The sequence below is a fragment of the Palaemon carinicauda genome, chromosome 6 (assembly GCF_036898095.1).
Source record: "Palaemon carinicauda isolate YSFRI2023 chromosome 6, ASM3689809v2, whole genome shotgun sequence".
Classification (NCBI taxonomy): Eukaryota; Metazoa; Arthropoda; class Malacostraca; order Decapoda; family Palaemonidae; genus Palaemon; species Palaemon carinicauda.
In genome coordinates this window covers 137213329-137235108 of record NC_090730.1, presented here as the reverse complement: position 1 = coordinate 137235108, position 21780 = coordinate 137213329, and positions in this window count along the sequence as shown.

The window sequence follows — 21780 nt, the reverse complement described above, 5'->3', positions numbered from 1 at the left end:
ATATGCTAGTTTGAGGAACGAGGAGTTCCAAATGGATAAACAATTTAACTTAAAAATAAGTAAGTTTTATTGCAGCAATAAAATTATAGGAGGAGACAGGTATTACACAAAGGAAACTAAATATCAAGGCATTTGAAGATAACCCTTATTTTAATAAAAATGTAGATTGCAGATGATGAAATAAAATACAAAATATCGTCAACAGAGTGATTTTGGATTCCGGTGAACCGGTGAACTGATATTTTCTGTACACGTGGATGCGATCTAGATTCCCTAAGGTTGGCTTCATTGCAAGTTCTCAGGATTCCTCGACAATCAGAAGGATTGAATATCCAATTACGTTTAAGCAGAGAACAGAAGAGACTCCAACACGAAGAGTATATATTGCGTTGGAATAGAAGCAATAGCAAAAGCAAGAACACTTGCAAAGTGAACGTTCAATGATTTAATAACATGGACGACTGGAAAATGACACTGTGACAAAACTTGTTTCGTGGCATGTTCGAAAATTTTTGATTTGTGAATCAAGGGAATATCTCATCATTCTTTCTGAACTCAAGGAGAGAAAACAGAAAAGAAGGCGAGTTTTCAATATAAGCAAAGGAGAGCATTACTCGCGTGATTATTAACACATAAGCATAGAAATATCTTATTTGCTGTTGATCCAAATTTTATTTTGCATTCAACACACAACTACATCTGGAAAAGTTATTCTTGATAAACAGATTATACAAGTAAAACTAATGACTCATTTTCCTTTCACGAACAAAGTTTATCTGTTAACGACAAAGTACCGGACATAACATCAGTTAAGCCAATTACCTGCTTTGAAAGGGCGCTGATGAAAAGCTTATTTAGCTTATATACGTCGTCTTTACGAAAGCCTTCTAAGTCGCTTGGTTTTCTCATGTTAATGCATTTAAATACTTTTAAAGGAAAATCAAGAAATGTCCGAAAGAGAGCTGTGTTTCTAATATTCATTTTTCATACTAATAAGATGATTCGAATAATAATAGAATGAAGAGTACAATACCTACAAGCGCGCACACACACATATATACATACTGTATATATATATATATATATATATATATATATATATATATATATATATATATATATATATATATATATATCTATCTATCTATCTATCTATCTATCTATATATATATCTATCTATCTATCTATCTATATATATATATATATATATATATATATATATATATATATATATATATATATATGTATGTGTGTATATATCGCGCATATCTATATTGATATATATGTAAGTGTATATGTGAATTGGTGTTTATGTGAATGATATAGATATAAAGAGTTTTTAACAGGGTGTGTAACAGGGAATGTACATGGTAAGTGTTGACAAGTGCAGCAGATGCAGTTCTACACTAGAATAGAGAGGATGTGTTGGACTGTGGGGCAGTTGTTGGAGTTTCTAAGACTTATATTCTTGCAAACTAACTTTATTTGTGGTTTATTTATTCTACTGATAAGGTGACTGAAAATTCTTAATTCATGGGAAAGGTGACCTAAAATAAATAGTCGATACTCTTAAATATGTTAAGAAATATATTTATTTTCATTATGTTGAACGTGTACGTTTAGTAATGGTTATGAGTATTTTCTGAACAGTTCATGAAATACCTTTGAATATCTGGATATGATGCACTATCGATTTGCATTCATGACTTTAATTTTCAAGAACCAAAAGGGGAAATTAAATTCTGTCATATTTTCATTTTCCTTTGGAGACAAAAATAGCATCCCGATGCTTATATATGCAAACTTAAACAGAAACCTTTGGGCTGGTTGTTTTAAAAGATTACCAGATAAAACGAAAGCAAAACTTTTGTAAAATTTCACGACAAATTCTCTCTCTCTCTCTCTCTCTCTCTCTCTCTCTCTCTCTCTCTCTCTCTCTCTCTCTCTCTTCTCTTGATGAAAATCTCGCATTATAACGTTTTTTGAACGTAGATTTACTGTATATTAGTTCACCGTCTCCCTGAATGGCGTAATGAAAGTTATATATGCTATCTGAAATTATAATTTTTGTAACTATTTTACATAAAAAGTCTTTTAATGTCGTGTTTCTTTATGTGAGAGAGAGAGAGAGAGAGAGAGAGAGAGAGAGAGAGAGAGAGAGAGAGAGAGAGAGAGAGAGAGAGAGAGAGAGGAGATTATTATCTCTCATTCCTGCAAAAAATGAAAAATAAATGAATGTTGATGAAATGATTATAAGTTCTGGTGATGGACTACAGTCTGTTGATATGAGGTCAATGATTAGTTTCCTTTTGACATATGAGATGGAATAACAGTAGCTATAATGTTAGGGGGCTTAACTAATCAGTATAGAACAATATTATTTTAGTGATTTATTTGAAGGTATTGAAGAAATTACGTCCTTATGTTCAACCCAGGAATTTAATTACCTACAGAGTAGACAGCTGATTACTTAGGATGGTTTTTTTTTCTTTTTCTTTTTTTAACAGAAAACTATTTACGGTGAACTAAACAGTTAAATACTATAAAATCTGTGTTTCCGATTATACATATGCAACGTGTGATTTTTGCACACAAAATATAGATTAAAATCTTGTTTCTTCCAACTAATATGTTTTACGACTACGTCGGCTATCACTACTACTATCATTATCAACATTCTTATTATCAATATAATTTTCATTACGGATATTCATTATCATATCATTATTCATATACACATCATTTTTATTATCATTATTATCAACATTATCTAAATTTTCTCATGAAGATTAAGATAAGAAACAATGACAATGAAAATTTAAAAAAATGATAGCAGTAAAACTAAATGAAAATGCCAGCAATTACTATTTAAAAACGTATTAGGAAGTATTTTGAAATTATAGCAACCGAAAATAATTATAATATCTACTACTAATGATAAAATGAACAAGAAAAAGAACAATGAAAACACGAATATTAAATATTTGTACCTTCATATAACGGTCTGATTGACCATTCTCAGGTCTCCATTTTATCAATGCCGAGAGAGTTAACTTTCGAAAGACGACAGTATAAACTACAAAATCTTTCAGGTCATATTTCAAGGGTCTGCTTAAATCAGGCAATTTTTGGACAGCTAATAACATGTTAAACTTGACCAATTGGATTTTTTTTTTCTCGGAAGTTTAACCGCTCTAGAGATTATTCTTCCTTATTTCATAATGCAGACCCTATCATGTGTATTTAGTCTCATTGCGTCTCTGATATTTTAAACTTCTGATTCTCGCTGTCCATCTCTACGAGTCCAACACTATACAGTGGAATGATTAAGAAAATATGTAGGTCTTGAACAATTTTACTCCGATATCATTATTCATGCGATCAAATGTCTTCACAAAGCTCAGAACTAAACAGAATGGCAAAAACGCCTAAGTGGATAAGATAGTACATTCTACCTTAGAAAAGAACGCTAGTCCGCGTTCTCCGAGGAAATGGCATAACAGCAATCAGGAATAGTAGCAGGAAACGAAAAATTCCACAACTTACGTTTAGAGAAGAATCAACAGTTGCCAGAAATATAAAAACTGCTGTTGCTTTGGTCGGATGTTTTTTCAGCTTCAGTTTTAGGCTCACTTCACACGAGTGGGTTGATGCCATACAGACTCTAAATCAATGAAGATTAATAGGGATAATCACGCGCTGCCCGCTCGGAAGAATTTCCGAGAGGTAGCGGTTTACTAGGCGCGTGCACTGCTAACTCAAGTGGCTCAAGTTTAGCAGCTTATGTAAACTTCGAAGCAGCTCGGGGAAAATCTGCTAGTGGGAAGATACGCCTCCTAACGAGCAGAAATATTTCCATACGGAAGAAAATCCGCTTGTATGAAGATATTCCTCCTAACGAGCAGAAATATTTCCATAAGGAAGAAAATCCGCTTGTATGAAGATATTCCTCCTAACGAGCAGAAATATTTTCATACGGAAGAAAATCCGCTCGTATGAAGATATTCCTCCTAACGATCAGAAATATTTCCATACGGAAGAAAATTCGCTCGTATGAAGATATTCCTCCTAACGAGCAGAAATATTTCCATACGGAGGAAAATCCGCTCGTATGAAGATATTCCTCCTAACGAGCAGAAATATTTCCATACGGAAGAAAATTCGCTCGTATGAAGATATTCCTCCTAATGAGCAGAAATATTTCCATACGGAGGAAAATCCGCTTGTATGAAGATATTCCTCCTAACGAGCAGAAATATTTCCATACGGAAGAAAAGAAAATCCACTCATATGAAGATATTCCTCCTAACGAGCAGAAATATTTCCATACGGAAGAAAATCCGCTCGTATGAAGATATTCCTCCTAACGAAGAGAATTATTTCCATATGAAAGAAAATCCGCTTGTAAGAAGATATTCCTCCTAACGAGGACAAATATTTCCATACGGAAGAAAATCCGCTTGGATGAAGATATTCCTCCTAACGAGCAGAAATATTTTCATACGGAAGAAAATTCGCTTGTGTGAAGATATGCCTTCTAACGAACAGAAATATTTCCATACTGAAGAAAATCCGCTCGTGTGAAGCGAGCCTAGGGATTTTTTCGCCACAAAAAAATATTTTCGCTCGTTAGGAGGCATGTCTTCACACAGCAATTTTTTCCAAAGTGACCTCGTAGTTCCTATAAGCAGCTACATTGGAACAACGCAGATTAGCGTTGCACGATGCAAGTAAATCACTGCCGCTGGAAAATTCTACCAAGCGGGATGGTTGTGAAGGGGCTCATTGATCTTCATGGATTTCTAATCCACGCGGAAAAAACCGCGAGGCATTAAACAGCTCCTGTGAAGCGAGCCTTAACGTTCGCCTTTCTGTTACCAGTCCAATGTTCGTTTAAGGTGGCTTAAGGAGGAAAGACAAGTAACCCCTATTTATTATTACATACCCATGAAACTTTGTGTAATTGTTTAGAGTATATAGAGCTACTCTCATGCCAAATTTGAGAAAAATTAGTTGATTTCTTTTTTTTAGTTCGTTATAACTTCTTTTGTTTGTTTGTTTTTTCATAATTTTTTTAGAACTAGTAGCGCCTTTTATTTCCTTTAATTTGATTATCTAATATCTTTTATATTAGTAATACTTACAGAGCTATTCCAAAAAATAAATAATTATGTAATATATAAAAAATTCGTGAAAAAAATAAAAAAAGGAAAAAATTTAGATTCAACCGAAAGGAGTCCTTCTACATTATATATAAATGCCAGCAATTTCTTAATTTTGAAAATCCATCAATAATTGAAAAAGTCATAGGGATTTATATACACTCATATCACTCAAAATTAAGTTTCGAAAAAATTTCACTTGAAGTTTTAGCATCATTCACACATGAATTATTCTCACTGCGAAGCACATTTTCTTTAATAAATAACTATTCATATATCATAAAACATTTTTTATCATATTAGCTTCCTCTTGGCACTTGGGTGTTGCATAAAAACTTCCAGAATTGCATAAAAAAATAATTATGCAATTTTTTTTTTTTGTCAAATTTCACTTGAAGTTTTGGCAACATTCAGACATAGATGTTTTGCTGTATAAATTGCTATTTGCATGTCATAAAATTTTTTCTTTTTATCAATATAAGGCAATTGTTACATAATTTTAAAGACTACCATGCAAAGATCATAATTTTTTTCATGCATGATTTTTCAAACCACCCATGAGGTATCATACTAGGCTCGTTTTTTAGGAGTATCTCCAGCTTGAAAAAGCCAGCGAAGCTTACGCTGTCGAAGGGGATCACTTATCGTACGGAATAAAGCATAAATATTTGCAACTATACATTATTTGCAAAGTATATGGTTCAATGGATGGAATGGGTCTCACGGAATGACCACTCATGCGGCACGCCCCCTTTACCCCTTTACCCCCCATTTTTTGCTTTAGAAGCACGAAATTCACAAAATTTCATACGTCTGACATTGTCAACACGATGTAGTTTCAGGAAATGCAAAAAAGTAAAATTCGGCATCTGACACCCAAATAAGCAATTTTTCGGTACACTAGCCCCCTTAATGGCATGCTGAAGTCGGATCAACATAATTTACCTGTATTAAACTGGAAGGAAATTAGATCTTATTGTCGAATATAGAAATAACTATTCGAATACATTTTAGACTTCAGTTATAGACCTATACTTTTATATTGTAATATTTGTTACTTGTCATTCCATTGCAGGCTTTGCGAATTTCAGAATGAAAAATAAGGATTTCTATGTTCTTTAGTTTTATGTTTGTAATAAATTTCTTCGTGTTTAAAAACTATGAATAGCAATCAAGGGTATTTGAAAACTCATTACATCGTGTGACTGTTACGAATGCTTACCGGCTTCTAAAATTTCAGATAGTTTTGCACTTTGAGATTAAAAATTAAATCTCTCTCTCTCTCTCTCTCTCTCTCTCTCTCTCTCTCTCTCTCTCTCTCTCTCTCTCTCTCTCTCTCAATTATATATACAAGAGGAACTATTTACTTATTCAAACCACCCCCAGCATACTTTACAAACTTGAAATTCCTGGATACCGACATTCTTCCGCGTTGAGAATATTCCCTAAAGTTCACAGTTTTATCAGGACAGTCAGCAGGGGTCTCTTCGGTAATAGAATGTAATATAATATTATAATTAACTGTAATATACACATCATAACATATTCTGTAGTACTGTTATAATATAATATGATGTAATATAGAATAATAATAATAATAATAATAATAATAATAATAATAATAATAATAATAATAATAATTATGTTTATTGGACAAAAAATATTTGCATACAAAAGATATACAAAAGACTCAGTCCAAGCCCATGTGGAGCAGACCTCTTTGGGAAAAGGGATATATCTTTCGCGTGTCAACAACATAGAATAGTTTATCTGGATTTTTTAATAAAAGTACAAATATTCAAGAAATATTGACCTGAATCAGTGCTTTGGATACCCACGATCTGTTGGATGGATTAAATATAGAAGATGAAATTGAGAATTGCTCCGAAATTATTCTATCAGAAAGGGAAAATAAATACGCTAGAAAGCAAACACACTTGAAAATCAATATGTAGAAAATCGAATTGGTTTCGAACTTGAGATGAAATACTTCATAAACAGAAGAAATATTGAAAATGATCTTAAAGACTATATTCACGAACGGAAAAAGGAAATTCATGAATCACAGTTACCTTGATTTAATGGTCAACTGAGAATGATAGAAACGGTGATGAAGCACGATCAATGGGGGAAGATATTTGATATTTCAGAGGAATCGATCAAACACCAGGAACTGGGCTGGGTGGAGAAAGAAAAGGGTTTAGGCAAGTAATCCTAAGCAACCATGTACAAAAATGACTAATAACCATTTTTTCTTAATGTTTCCTCGGAAAAACAAAATCACTTTAAACCTCCCAATGGGTGGAATGAAGGTTTTTAATTGAAAATATACATTGGCGTGAAACCAGGGCATGATTTAGAAATATTCCCGTTATGCTTTGATCTTAACGACTGCACTGTAATTGTTCTGTGGCTACTTTCCTCTTGGTAAGGGTAGAAGAGACTCTTTAGCTATGGTAAGCAGCTCTTCTAGGGGAAGGACACTCCAAAATCAAACCATTGTTCTGTAGTCTTGGGTGGTGTCATAGCCTCTGTACCATGGTCTTCCATTGTCTTGGGTTAGAGTTCTCTTGCTTGAGGGTAAACTCAGGCACACTTTTCTACCTAATTTCTCTTCCCCTTGTATTGCTAAAGTTTTTATAGTTTATATAGGAAATATTTATTTTAATGTTGTCACTGTTCTTAACGTATTTCATTTTCTTTGTTTCCTTTCCTCACTGGGCAATTTTCCCTGTTGGGGCCTCTGGGCTTATAGCATCCTACTTTTCCAACTAAGGTTTAGCTTAATAATAATAATAATAATAATAATAATAATAATAATAATAATAATAATAATAATAATCTCTTCGCAACCCCTATATGCCAGGATTTTCTCAGCTGAAAATAAGTATTGTACCGTGTAGGATTACCTAAAACCTAATTGTAATCAAAATAGTATTAATTCCTTTTAGAGTAAACTTTTCCTTTCCAAAAAATTTATGTTGCATTACAAAATGTTTGGCGGTTTTTACGTACTTGGGTAACACTGCGTTAGGGTAACAGTCACTGTATGTCACGATCTTGTATGCGAATTTTGGATATTAGTAATTTTGAACTACAGGCTACATCCTCAAATTTGGATCACAATGAAAGGGCTAAGCATGTAGATTATACTTCATCATAAACTGGCGTTCGTTTAAATATATGTTACTGTAACTTGACGTCATTAATGGCCCCTTTTACATAATTAATCATTATAATTTCTAAAGGTAATAAAGATAAATGATTAAATTAAATAGTTCTCATTCTGTTACTGGGGGGGGGGGGGAGTGCCCTTGGTTACCTTTTATCGTAACATTTCACTAATTTCCCAACTATATATTTTTTTAGTCAAGGGTGGGGGTTCAGACAGGTGAGCCCCTTATGTACCCCAGTCCTGCGTTAATCATTGAGATACTGATAGGTGAAACAAATGACAAATAGTGTCAGGTACCGTTCTATTCCACCCGATGTCAGCTTTAGCACGGGTACGCTTTAAGCTTAGGCACAAATCTTGATTTATTGCTGGGTTACTCCCCAGTTTTGACTCTAGTCGCTGCGTTGTAGATTTAAAAGGAGGACATATGTTATCATTTACCGAAAGAGACACAAGGTGCTTTGAGTATGAATTAAGAATATAAAAGGATATGAGAGTAGAAGATAAGTTGTACAATGAAAGAAATTCTTCAGTTAGGTAGGCGAATTGTTAATACAATTTAGCGTTGGAATTAAACAGAGAAACTGTACTTCGTGAGTGGACATGCTGTTATGAAACAAAAAGTATTATGTTTAAATACATCTGTAGGCAGCAAACGCTTACGAAACGAAGTTAACTGAGACCAAAAGTAATTTATATTTTTGGGAAAGGTAATGTGGTGGTTACAGCTGACGTGATATGAAGGGAAAAGCATTTCAGAAGGGACCAAAAAAAAAAGAAAAAAAAAAAAAATAGGAGCGACCATGTAAAAATATGATTAGTGACTATGACCTTCAGGATTCGAAATAGAACCAGGGAGGACAAAGCTTTGGCTTCTGATAACTCTGCATACAGACTTATAGATCCACCCAAAAGCAGACTTCGCAGCTCATATGGACGGAAGTTGTGAACTAAAGAAACCTATAAGACTTTGAGTGGCTCTCGAACTCCAGACAACTTGATGGGAGTTGGGGAAGATTACCAATGTTGAACGTTTATATAGAGAAAAGACACGAAAGAAAATTACATATCAGGATATAACAGCAATGTATAATTTCCTTTCTATATTAATCAATCATAAGAATAAAAGATTTTATCTGCGAGAGAGGTTTCCAGAAAGAACATTCTTCAAGGATCCTTAAAAGCATGTCATTCACAATATGGCTTTTGAAATGAAGGGTAAATGCATAGAATTAAGAAGACTTGGTTATCGGAGAAAATAAAAACTCTCAATGGCTCTTGAAATATTGCTGACGTGGAACAAATGATGCCATAACTCCAGAGATGAGAAGGAAGAAGGACAAGCAATTACTAAAAGTTAATGAGACGATAACGCACAAAGGCAATTCCCGGCAATGTCCTTTCACAAATGAGGTCGAATGCTGTCAGACATATAAATGCTGATCTCATTCTTCTCTGGATGTAATGGTCGCCTGAGTCAGGAGATCGATTTGGCAGTATGTCTTAAGTGAAAGAAAAAAGTTATAATGATGGTATGTTCAAGTCAAGTCACAAACGCACCCATATAGGATAGGAAGTTCTTCTGATAAACACTATTGGAAAACTATCATTTTATTAAAAACTGTTGAGTAACTATGGCATTAGGAAAGGGACATAAGAAATTACTTAATGAAGATTACATAATAAATGAACTCAGAAAGAGGGAATTTACAAACCTTATAGGAAAGTACTCTTTGTGAAATATACCTTTCATCCAAAGGGAAAAGGGGATTTTCCATTGCAGATAATTTACTGTAAGATATTTAAATTAAATGAATTTATTCCCTATCACTAGAGAATCACATACGGTATACAGAAATTATTCACTTTGCAACACAATTATTCCACAAATGATATATTCTAAATGATATATTCCTACAAAGAATCAGTGTTCTGGATTTTGAAACTCATGAAATTAATAGATATATGGAAGAAGTACATTACGTATTATACAAGTAAAAATAAACTTATTTTGATGTGATAGAAAAGTCTAGCCAGGTCTTGGTCTAGCCACTCCTTCCTGGAATAAACCATTTAAAAAAAATGAAAGTACTGTTATTACTAATAAATACCCATAGAATGAAACAACAGAGAGAGAGAGAGAGAGAGAGAGAGAGAGAGAGAGAGAGAGAGAGAGAGAGAGAGAGAGAGAGAGAGAGAGAGAGAGAGAGGGTGCAAGTATTTCTTTTCCTATTTTTGGAACACAAATTACATTCCAATCTATGCAATGAAAGAGCATGGGGGAACAGTGAACACTAATTACCTTAATAAAAAATAAAATATATCACGTGGCTTAGTTTGCTAAAATTCTAATTCTTATAAAACAGAAAGATTAATAATAACACTGACTCATTTCAGCAAGAAAAAAAAATCTGCATAACATAATGAGCGTGTTTAAAGGATTGATAATGATCAAGAGAATTAAACTCTTTTTGTGAATGGCACATTATTTATCATGAAATATAATAATGAAAAACCAATAAGCAATAACACAATTGCAGAACACAAATAAAATAGGTACAGAAATGGGAAAATAAAAGAAAATATGTAGGAAGGGTGTCAGGAAATAAAACAATTCAAGGAAGGGAAAGAAATAAAACTGAAAATGTGTTATGAAAAACATCGAGGAAAGTCTTAAAAGGAAAAAAGAAATATTTGGATGTGGTAGCAATGTACAATAGATATGAAGAAGCAAAAGACTTATTGATGTTGTGTCGAATATAGAATAACATCTGAACATAAAGAAAAATAAAGAAAAATGAACTTACCTTTTGGTCGCACATATTCAGAAGGTAAAATTTACTGGTGATATTTTCTTCATATTCGCATTGATTATATAATTAAGAAATGATCAACTACTATAGACGATTGAATACTCAACTTTAAGTCTTAATACGACAAAATTTACATGACCTTCGCCATTAAGAACAGAAAAAATAAAAAATAAACAACTTGGAAGTAACACGAGGTTACCATACATTGGGAATGGTCTTTAACACTCGTGAATAATGCAAAACTATTTTCACTAACTTCCGCGATAGAAATTCCTACTTTTACTTTATTTCCGTTAGACTGATATTGCTCCGTGAAACTTATTTCAATTTGCTTATTTTTTTTAATTCATCTTTTGTAATTACTTTTATTTTATTCTTCATTTACCCGGTATCAATTTTCTCTATTTGTCTAAATTCATCTTTTGCAAAAACTTACGTTTCTTGCTTGCAATGTTCCTTTCTTGTCTGAGACAATCATCTATCGACAATTAAATCATCCCTAAAAGGAAAATGTAAATTAGAAAAAAAATTACTGGAAGATTGAAAGAAAATCCTTTTTATGTCATTTTAAAAGCGATAATACACAAAGCTAATCTATGTTTCAATCCAAACCAATAACTATCCTTTCTAAAACTCCTTATCATACTAATAACTCATTTTAACCTCTTTAATTTTAACTGAATTTACAAATTCAACAATTGTATTCTTTACTGATATTACTGTATGTAACTGATCGCAGAAGGATGATATCTTATAAAATCCTATATTAAATCCCAATTGTGGTGTGTGTAGGTCTGAGTGTCTGTCTAATTAAGCCACTTCCAGTAACAGGAATAGCTCGATAGAAAAAACGCATATGAATTACAGTATCATTAATATTTAATCTGCATAAACCCCATGTACTATAAACCTTTCCCAGCATTAGCAATTTCTCATACCTAAACAAAAGGTTTACCATTAGGGTTTCGAGCAACCCTTCTTCATTTACATATACTGCACATCTAATAACCGTTCATCGCAACTAAGGACGACATTTTTATTTCCTCAAAGGAGGAAGAACTAAGTCCTTGCCATGCGAAATTATTAGGGTGAGATGACTGCTTTTGCAAGAGCATAAACTCACACATTTGATCAACAGCCCAATGTTAAAGGGTAAGGGATACTTCGATATATACCAGATGGCATCACGACAGAGGACTTCCAAAGAATCTCGAAGCAAATGTCATGGCCTTTGTCTCAATTACTATCCAGTATCCAATGTATAAAGCTACATCTTTAAAGAAACCCTGAAGTCTTTGTATTAAGAGATTGTAGGGTAATTCAAGTAATGTATTTATTTTGAAAATATGCAGTTGACCATAATGAATTAAAATGATTAGTGAATTACCTGATAACTGTTATGTAGGAGTGCAATGACCGACTCTCAATGTTGTCATAAATTTAACTTATTAGACGAGATGGTGGGACCGAAAGGGGTTCTTGAAGCCAAGAAGAGAGAGTTGATTTGTCAGTGGTGAACAGTATGCATGGACCATTATTTAATGATGTGGCTGTCCAACAAATATTCCTCACTGTATAATTCACATCTAGTTTCCATCTTCCAATATATAAAGGACCTTCTTTACCTGTACAACCTTGGTGTCAATAACCTTAGATGTCATAATCAATCAATCAATAATCTTGTCCATCTACCTTCTTTAGCTCTATCTATACATAACTCTATTATTCCCTACTACCACTTAGAAATTGCGCATTCCTCTATCCAAATTTCATCCTCCATCCTTTCTATATATAAAACCCTTCATAGTTAAAAAAAAAAAGGAACTATACAATTATACGCACCTTGAGTATTTATATCATAAAGGATATGAGACGATATTTACTTTTCCAATAGAAAACGAAGAACATAATGGGTATAGAATAAAAAGAAAAAAAAGGAAACGTTTAACATTAAAAAAGTAATGGCATTAAAAAGAGCAGATGGAGGGGTCAAGCATTACTGAACGTGGGTAAAGATAAAGACTAAATAGAGGAGATAATAGAAAGAAGGGGAAAATGAAAAGCAAACAGAGGGGAATTAGAAACTGAGGCTCTCAAGACGAAAAACAAATAAAGGAGCGGATGCTTTAATGATTAACAACTGAAACAAATAACGATTATTTGGAATGACAAAAATATTGCAATGAAATGCATAGTTGGCATTCGTTCATATTTGCCTATACAATTTTTATTTGGATTGTTGCTTCTTGTGCGAGGTTCGCTTCAGGAAACAACTTTAATGATTTTGTGAAACGTTTAAATAGCGTAAATCTTGTTTTTAAGAAATGAAACAGCTTTAACCACGAGCCACAAACACTAAGTGAGAAGACTTAACCGAATCATTGTTGGAAGCATTTCTGTCTTGAAATAAATATTTACTCTAATAATCTGTTTCATAGAAATGCAAGTTTATTGAAATAAAATGACAATTGATTATCAAAAGATTACAAATCAACCTCATACTTTTGGATAAGTATTATTAGACTGAAACCACGACGTGAGATATATAGATATTTGTTTTTATTAAAATGGAACTTAGTAAATTGTCATCAATTTGAGTTTCTTGTGACCCTAAATAATTTCAAACCTGAAGACGTGGAGACTGAGCTAAAATCAAGGAAAACAACAACTACATCATCATCATCATCATCGTCTCCTCCTATTGACGCAAAGGGCCTCAATGAACAGAACAAGAATGCAAAGTATTTGTGTTAAGAGAGAGAGAGAGAGAGAGAGAGAGAGAGAGAGAGAGAGAGAGAGAGAGAGAGAGAGAGAGAGAGTATTATGCTTACGTTCTTATTCAGTGAATCAATCAGATTGATGCATCCTCTTTGTATAAAAAAACTTAGGCCTTGAAACAATGGGCGATGCACCTTTTAAAAGTTTTTGAGATACATCTAAACATATACGACACAATATACAGTACTTTAACCAACACGGATTTTAATTCTTTGTAACAAGATGCATTGCTGCTGCAAGATGAGATCTCCAGTGGTTTGCTATTTCGTATTTGGTGACTGATAATCTTTTATCTTTCCAGCCTCTCAATAAAGGTTTTATGATCAATTTCAAAGACGCATCACAAGACGAGGATTTCCTCAACATTGTTACTCGCCCTAAAATAACAAATCTTCATATTGTAATATTAGCATTCATTCTACGAAACTTCCATTTACTAAGACGGTATATAGAAAAAGATAGCAATTAAGGTAAGGTATAATTTTTAAATCATGTAATAACTAATCAAGTTATGCCCATTCATACCCTCTCCGAATAAGTTATTCATGCGAAGTATATGGTTGATGCGACAAAATTTCAAAAAATAAACAATGGCTTTTACCAATAAAAAACTCTGAATATATCAAAGCAAGAGAGAGAGAGAGAGAGAGAGAGAGAGAGAGAGAGAGAGAGAGAGAAGGGAAGAATCTATCAGCACGCAGATTCTACAATTCCATCCTTCACTTCAATGGATTTAGAAAGAAACATAAGAAAAGAGCTAGAATCAGAGTATAAAAAACTATATTTCCTTTTACTTGCATATCGTATTCACTCACTCGTAATAAATCTCACTAGAACCAAATTTTACGCAAATTAAATTTTCATTTGTTTTTCTATTAAGATGATAATTAGCGTCTGGAAATTTATTAAAATATCAAAGTATAATATACCCTACTATCCAATAAAGCTTTTAATTTCTGGATAATTCGAAAAACTTTCTATAATGATATTTCAGTTGTAACGTTGCTTTGTTTTAAGGTCATCTTTGATGAAATCATGAAAGAGATCTTTCACATTAGAGTACATTCTTGTTAAGAACCATATCGGTGTTTAACAATAATGCTAGCAGTGCTGCTATATCATCATTTTTGTAATGAGACTATCTTTCACCAGTACTGATAGTGCGATTTTCCTTTATGTATAGTAGCTCGGTTCTTATGTTATTTTTGTAATGTGTTATTTTTCTATAATTATAACCCACTTAAACTGTACTACGCTTTATAAGGTGTATTGTCACGTATGGTTGTAATTTTCATTTTTTTCTAAACACTCATAAGTTTTGCATCAAGGGCGTGACTTGCTCAAATGGCAAAGCAGACTATTACCTCGCAGCGATCCACATAGACAATTTCCTGGTAATTTCTGATTGGCTTTGCGACCAAGAGATATGTCCCATTAGCGTATGATGCCCTCAAAACATACTTCCTGGAGCAGTACTCACCATCGCCAGCCGCTCGTATAGCCAAGGTTTTTTAGCGCTCTCAATAACCATTGGGTGACCATAAGGCTTCGCTCGCCCTGCAACAGAAAAGTCTTGTAATCCGGTACGACAAGTGTATTTTTGGTGCCAAAGAGGTATCGTTCTTGAAGGTTTAAAGGCCTCTCATGAATGGCAGATGCAAGGGACAGTGACATTACCCTATCAAGCAGGTCAATGCCCTTGAGACTGACCAAATATATATATCAGCGTCCAAATCCTCTCTTCATCCAAGCTGGGACCAGGGAGGTCCCGGCAATGGCTGCTGATGATTCAGCAGATAGGCCTATTGGCTCCACCAAACACCCCATCCTTAGCTCATAAGGATGACGAGGTTGTAGTGACCAAAGGCACTAACGAGTTTGAGCGAAACTTGAACCCCATTCTGGCAATCACTGTGCGAGGACGTTACTACTAGGTCACCATATCACTCCTGGAGTCCACCCCATCCCTAAGATGGACTCAGCTGTTCACAACTTTCCCGCGACCTCGACCGTTAAAGCATTACAAGAATTCTTGGTCAGGACGAACGCTTATCACTGGTTCTTGCCAGCGATGGCTGCCATTCTTGGCCCCCTCTACGCCTCCCTTAAAGGCAAGCCTAAAGAATTGAAGTAGGGTCCCCTTCAGGAAGTGGCCTTCTGCATCGGGAAGAATACCCTGCCAACTGTTGTTGCTCTCACCTTTCCCATACCACATGCCCCCCTCTCTCTCTCTCCACTGATGTCAGTAACGTCGCTATTGATGCAGTATTCTTGCAGGTGTTCTGCGGCTCTCCCGACCCATTGGCCTTCTTCAGCAGAAAACTGTCCAAAGCAGAATCTGGCAACTCCACCTTCTACCACGAATTGCAAGCGATGCATTTGCCTGCCTGTCACTTTTGCCACTTCTTAGAGGGTACGTCCTTTGCCATTTACATGAACCACATGCCTCTGGTGCAGGCCATCACTTGATAGTCCAACGCCTGTTCCGCCAATCACCACCGACATCTCTCCGCCGTGGCTGAAAACAAGTGCACCCTTTAGCATATCCCTGGGGAAATTAATCTCATTGCCGAGGCCCTGTCAAGAAACACATTGGTTGCCATTCACCTGGGATTGGATTACAACACCTTAACAGAAGCCCAACGAAAACAATCTGAGTACCAAGCGTGCAGGACATCCTGCACATCTCTCCGTTGGGAAGATGTCGCACTCGCTGACTCCAATAGTACTCTCCTCTGTGATGTCAATACTAGTAGGCCATGACCGCGCATACCTGCCCCATGTGCTGACAGATGTTTGATTTTACTTATAACCTCTCACATCCCTCGTGCCAATCGACTGCACAGAGACTGAAGGTGAAGTTCATTTGGCACGGCATTACTATGGATGCCAAGGATTACGTCCGCACCAGTACTTCATGCCAAGTTTCAAAAGTACATCGACACACGGATTCAGCAGTGGGGACCTTTCCTCTACTTCCTTTTTCCCAAATTAACCTTGATGTTGTAGGTCCCCTACCCACATCACAAGGATACTGTTACCTGTTTACCGTCATTGACTGCTCCACTCATTGGCCATCCCAATGCAAATGGCAACGTCTGCCTCATTACATCCACCATACTCTAGGGGTGGATTGTAAGATTTGGTACCCCTGAGCACATTACTTTTGACAGGAGTAGCATTTTCACTTCTCAATTGTTGGTATCACTAGCAAATCTGGGCATTACCCTACATCAGACAACCACCTTCAACTCTAGAGCCAACGGAATGGTTGAACGTTTTCATTGCACCCTCAAAGCAGCTTTGATGTTCTGCTACAATGTCTCCAACTGGTTTACTCAGCTTTCCTGGGTCCTCCTGGGACAAGGTACCACTCCTAAAGACAGCCTGTATGTCTCGCCAGCTGAAATGGTGAATAGCTAACCGTCCTTCCATAAATTTTTCCGTCTGCAACCTCCTCCGGCAATCTCCAGTGCCTAGGGCATGTTTACGGAAAATTTACTACATGCTGCCAACCCGCCCATGATGCAAAAATACTGACAGATTTGGACACGGCAATGCCCGTTCTCTTGCACTGACACTAGCAAGCCACAGGTAATGCCCACTTACATGGGCCCTATCCTTGTGATCCGTCCCACACCGAACGCTTTTTAATTAAAACTCGTGGAAAAGAAAATTATTGATCTCCTAAAACCTACATATCTCCTGTTAGATGAGTCGCCTACGAAGTGACTCTCAAGAACTGGGACCCATATTTCACATGTGCCTTCTTCAGGGGGCAGCCATATACCGCACGTGTTTCATACCCTCTCGTACACCGTAATGTTATAGCTTCTTTCTTTTTATCTCTCGCTCTCCCCCGCACTGATAAGAGAAAACAGTTTAAGCTTGTTATCGCATGTTTTATATTGTTTGATTTTTGTGTTACTCTTCCTGTCAACAATCTATATATAAGCCTGTTATCTTGTTGGATAAACTTCACTTGCATTCACTTCGCCTCTCTGTTAATACCTAACCGCCACCTCGCACAATTGGTGAAAAAAACAATAACATTACAGTGTACGAGCGTGTATGAAACACGTGCGGTACAATGCTGTTTCAGGGGCAGCAGTGAAGATGGCAATGTAATCATTACTTTTTTGAGTAATTTAAAGCAATTGCATTTCAGGTAAACAAATATAACAATACAGGTAAAAGAGCTTCTTATACTACAATAAATTAAATAATGAGAGTGTCGTGAATCTAAATCTACTGCATGTATTTTTTCATTGAGAGAGGCATTCTAAATAAAATTGGCAATGAAAATTCCAAAAAAAAGAAAAGTAATAAAAGTTTATTCCTGAAATAATTCCTCAATATACATAAAAAGCATTTTCTAAATAACTGTGACCTAGTTTTCTATCGCCGGTGGCCAAAGTACAATGATTGTGGTAATTTTGTAACATTAGAAATTAAACGAACTTTAAATACTTCAATGTTTTAAATGTTTTATTTAAATAGGAAGTAAATCCTATTTCAATAAAACATTTCTTCATCTCGATATTTTTTTGTGTTAGTGACAGCGTAATTTGCATAAGAAGTTCTCAGTTCGAATGAATATGAAAATGAAATGAGTGGAAGTCTTGCAAGATGAAAAGAACTCGATCAAGAAAGGAGTGAATAAAAACTTCAAAGAAAACTATGAATGATGAATAAACGGACATAAAATGAAGGTCAATATGTTAATAAAGATAAGATAAGAAAAATACAAAAATAAACTCTAGATCTGTGTTGTCACATTTTTCAGTCAAGATATATTTATTCTTAATCTAAAAATAAAATTGGATGGAGAGAGATGACAATGGATTTCTTTGAACGCTCTCAAAAACTGTGTTGTGTTATTTAATCTTTTTTAACATTCTGTCAAGACGTGAATTAAAAGCTCAAGATAGAGACGACTGCCGTGATCTAACCGAGGCCCTTTGCGTCAATAGGCGTAAGAGGAGATGATGATGATGATGTCAAGACATATTTACAGTTTACTTTTCCACTATGATGAAAGCATAGAGGCGTAGTCAATTATACTCAAAGTGAATAGGAATACAATTAATGATCTTCAAGTTTTACCAAGTGAATAAAAAGAATTTTTTTATCATTTCACTGATTGTAAATGATAACACTTTTCAAGTGGTTTCTTCTTTCTTGACCTAAATACATTTTGAGGAAAGGCAAGGACCAGTTAGAGATAATGATTTTGAAAATCTCAACGGAACCTTCATGAAAACAAAGTTGTAAGCTTTCACTCAGAAATCCCTACCAATGCTATCTTAAAAGCTGTAATCTGTGGTTGACAACCTAACATTGAGGAATAATATCTAATTGAGAGAGAGAGAGAGAGAGAGAGAGAGAGAGAGAGAGAGAGAGAGAGAGAGAGAGAGAGAGAGAGAGAGAGAGAGAGAATAATTTCAAATATATGACTCATAAAATATATCATACTTTTCATGTAGCCTGTTTCATATTCAAGAAAATGAACCTTTAATAAAGCTTCAGAGAATTTTGATTTACTAAAATCCACATGAAAAAAAAAACCAAGTTTCGAAAAAATGTCATGTCCCTTGTGATTATTAATAGAATTTGTCCTAAAATGTTTAAATCATATAGAAAATATTTGTCGTATTGTATTCGGAATATTGACCATTACAAATCAATAAGGGTCTGAAAAAAATAGAATTTCATAGCTATTAGAACAGAAAAATAGAATGACAAGCTCGACAAAGTATCGTTGAAATGAATCTTTTTATGGCGTAGGCAACAGCGATTGCTAGATAATAATATTTCCCGGCTATATGTAACCTATGATTGAGAAGACTCTTATTTCCGTTGCTTGGATACAAATAATTTTCTTGGAAAGACGACGACTCAACTGTTCGATACAGTGACGCAAATCAGCGGCATCTATGTAGCATCGTGATACTGACTGGCTAAATACCGTGAAATTATTTAGATAACTATCTATTAGGTTTATATAAGACATCTCATACAGGATAAAACAAACGTATTTAATAGTATGTGATAGTCATAACACAAATATTATGGTAAATATTTGTTTAAAGCATTTATTTCAAAATAATGGTTTGAAAGTATGCTCGAAAATAATTTTGGTAAATAACTATTCAAACACCAGCGTTATTATCAAGTTTTTCAAAATGAATAATACTATTTTCCCTTGATTTGAACGATATTACATAAGAGGTAAATGACCAAACGAATTGATAATGATGATGTTTAGAGAACATTGCAATTAACATTGCCGTTGCAGATTTCTTCAAAACAGGGAACCTGAAACAAATATTAACAGACGGTGAAAACAACATTAATACTCACCATCAGTCGAAGATAGAGACCCCTGCTATTCAAAGTACCAATCATAGTCTAGTGACTCTAGTCCAAACCATTATAGTTGATAGCCACAGTTTACCGAGCATAGATCCTTGGTCTTATAAGAGATCATGAGAATTTTAACGGAAACTTGTACGTCTTGTCGTCTTGCTATGGCTGATGAAAGGCAGCATGCATCTCTGTTGGGGGCCTGCACGGAAAATACACACTATAAGGGTTTTAACCAGTATTTATTCTCGTCGAATATCTGCAATATATACGATCAATTAGATAGGGTATAAAAGCAATTTTAGTAAAACCTTTAGCAAAATAATTTAATGTTGCTTATTAACAAGGTAATGTAAAAAGTATTTCAATTTCTAAAAGTTTAGTAAACTTTCTATCAAACAACCACTCTCGTTGACTGTACTTTATAACATATATTGAGCAGTCAGAAACCTAGTATGCTTTACGCCTTAATGAAGACGTCTAGCTGAAAAACCATCTGCAAATGTATCCAAACTATCAACGTAGGATTTGAAACGTGTTCACAGAGAAGAAATTATCATAACTCATTTAAATATCTTTGTCGTATTGTAAAGTCCGAAAAGAATTAAATCGAGGTAAAATTGGTATTAGATCGGAATTCTTATGACATCTTATAGGGAGAAAGAATCATTGAAGACTTAATCCATAATTTTCCCATCGGAGGGCTATAAAGAGAAGAAAATCCGGATACAGATCCAACGCTTATCTGGTATTTGATAAATCCTCATTCGAATCTATCTACATATTTTTGGAGTATCATTTGGATTGACAGAGGGACAAAAGGAAATAAAGTGCCACAAAATAAATTGTATAAGCACCGTAAACTGTTCTTGAACTATAAACAAAAGGTTAGCTCTCTGCATTTCTGATCTATATGCAATACTTCAAAAACATATGTGTATAATAAAAAAAAAATGATTGTTAGTAAAAGTTCGTCTTTTGTGCTTAGAAATACTGGACATTGGTAACTTCATTTTCAGAATTTATGGAAGCGATCATAAATATGGGATACGTTTATAGGTATTGAAGTTACTTTTACGAATATACCCTCATGTGTATATATCATGTAAACAAATTTCTTAGATTTGAAAAGAAATTAAATGTAGAAACCACAAGTAATTCGTTGACAAAACTGACACTTATTTTCAAAAGAGTGATCGATGGTGTTGAAATACTCTATTAATATGACTTCTAATAGTCTGCCTTTTCTAATTTAAGAATAATCTTGATACAAAATAAGTTCAGTCTATTTATGAAGATTAGATAAACAGGTAGTTTTAAAATAAACATATACCTATTGGCTAGCTCAGATCATGTTTGTACTGGAAACCAATTTCGCTAATTTCCAAGAATCTCTTCTATTTGTTCTCTTAAATAAAGATCAAAAGTTTTCATAATAAGTCACCTTTGTGGATAGAGATAATAACTTCATGGAAATACATGCTAA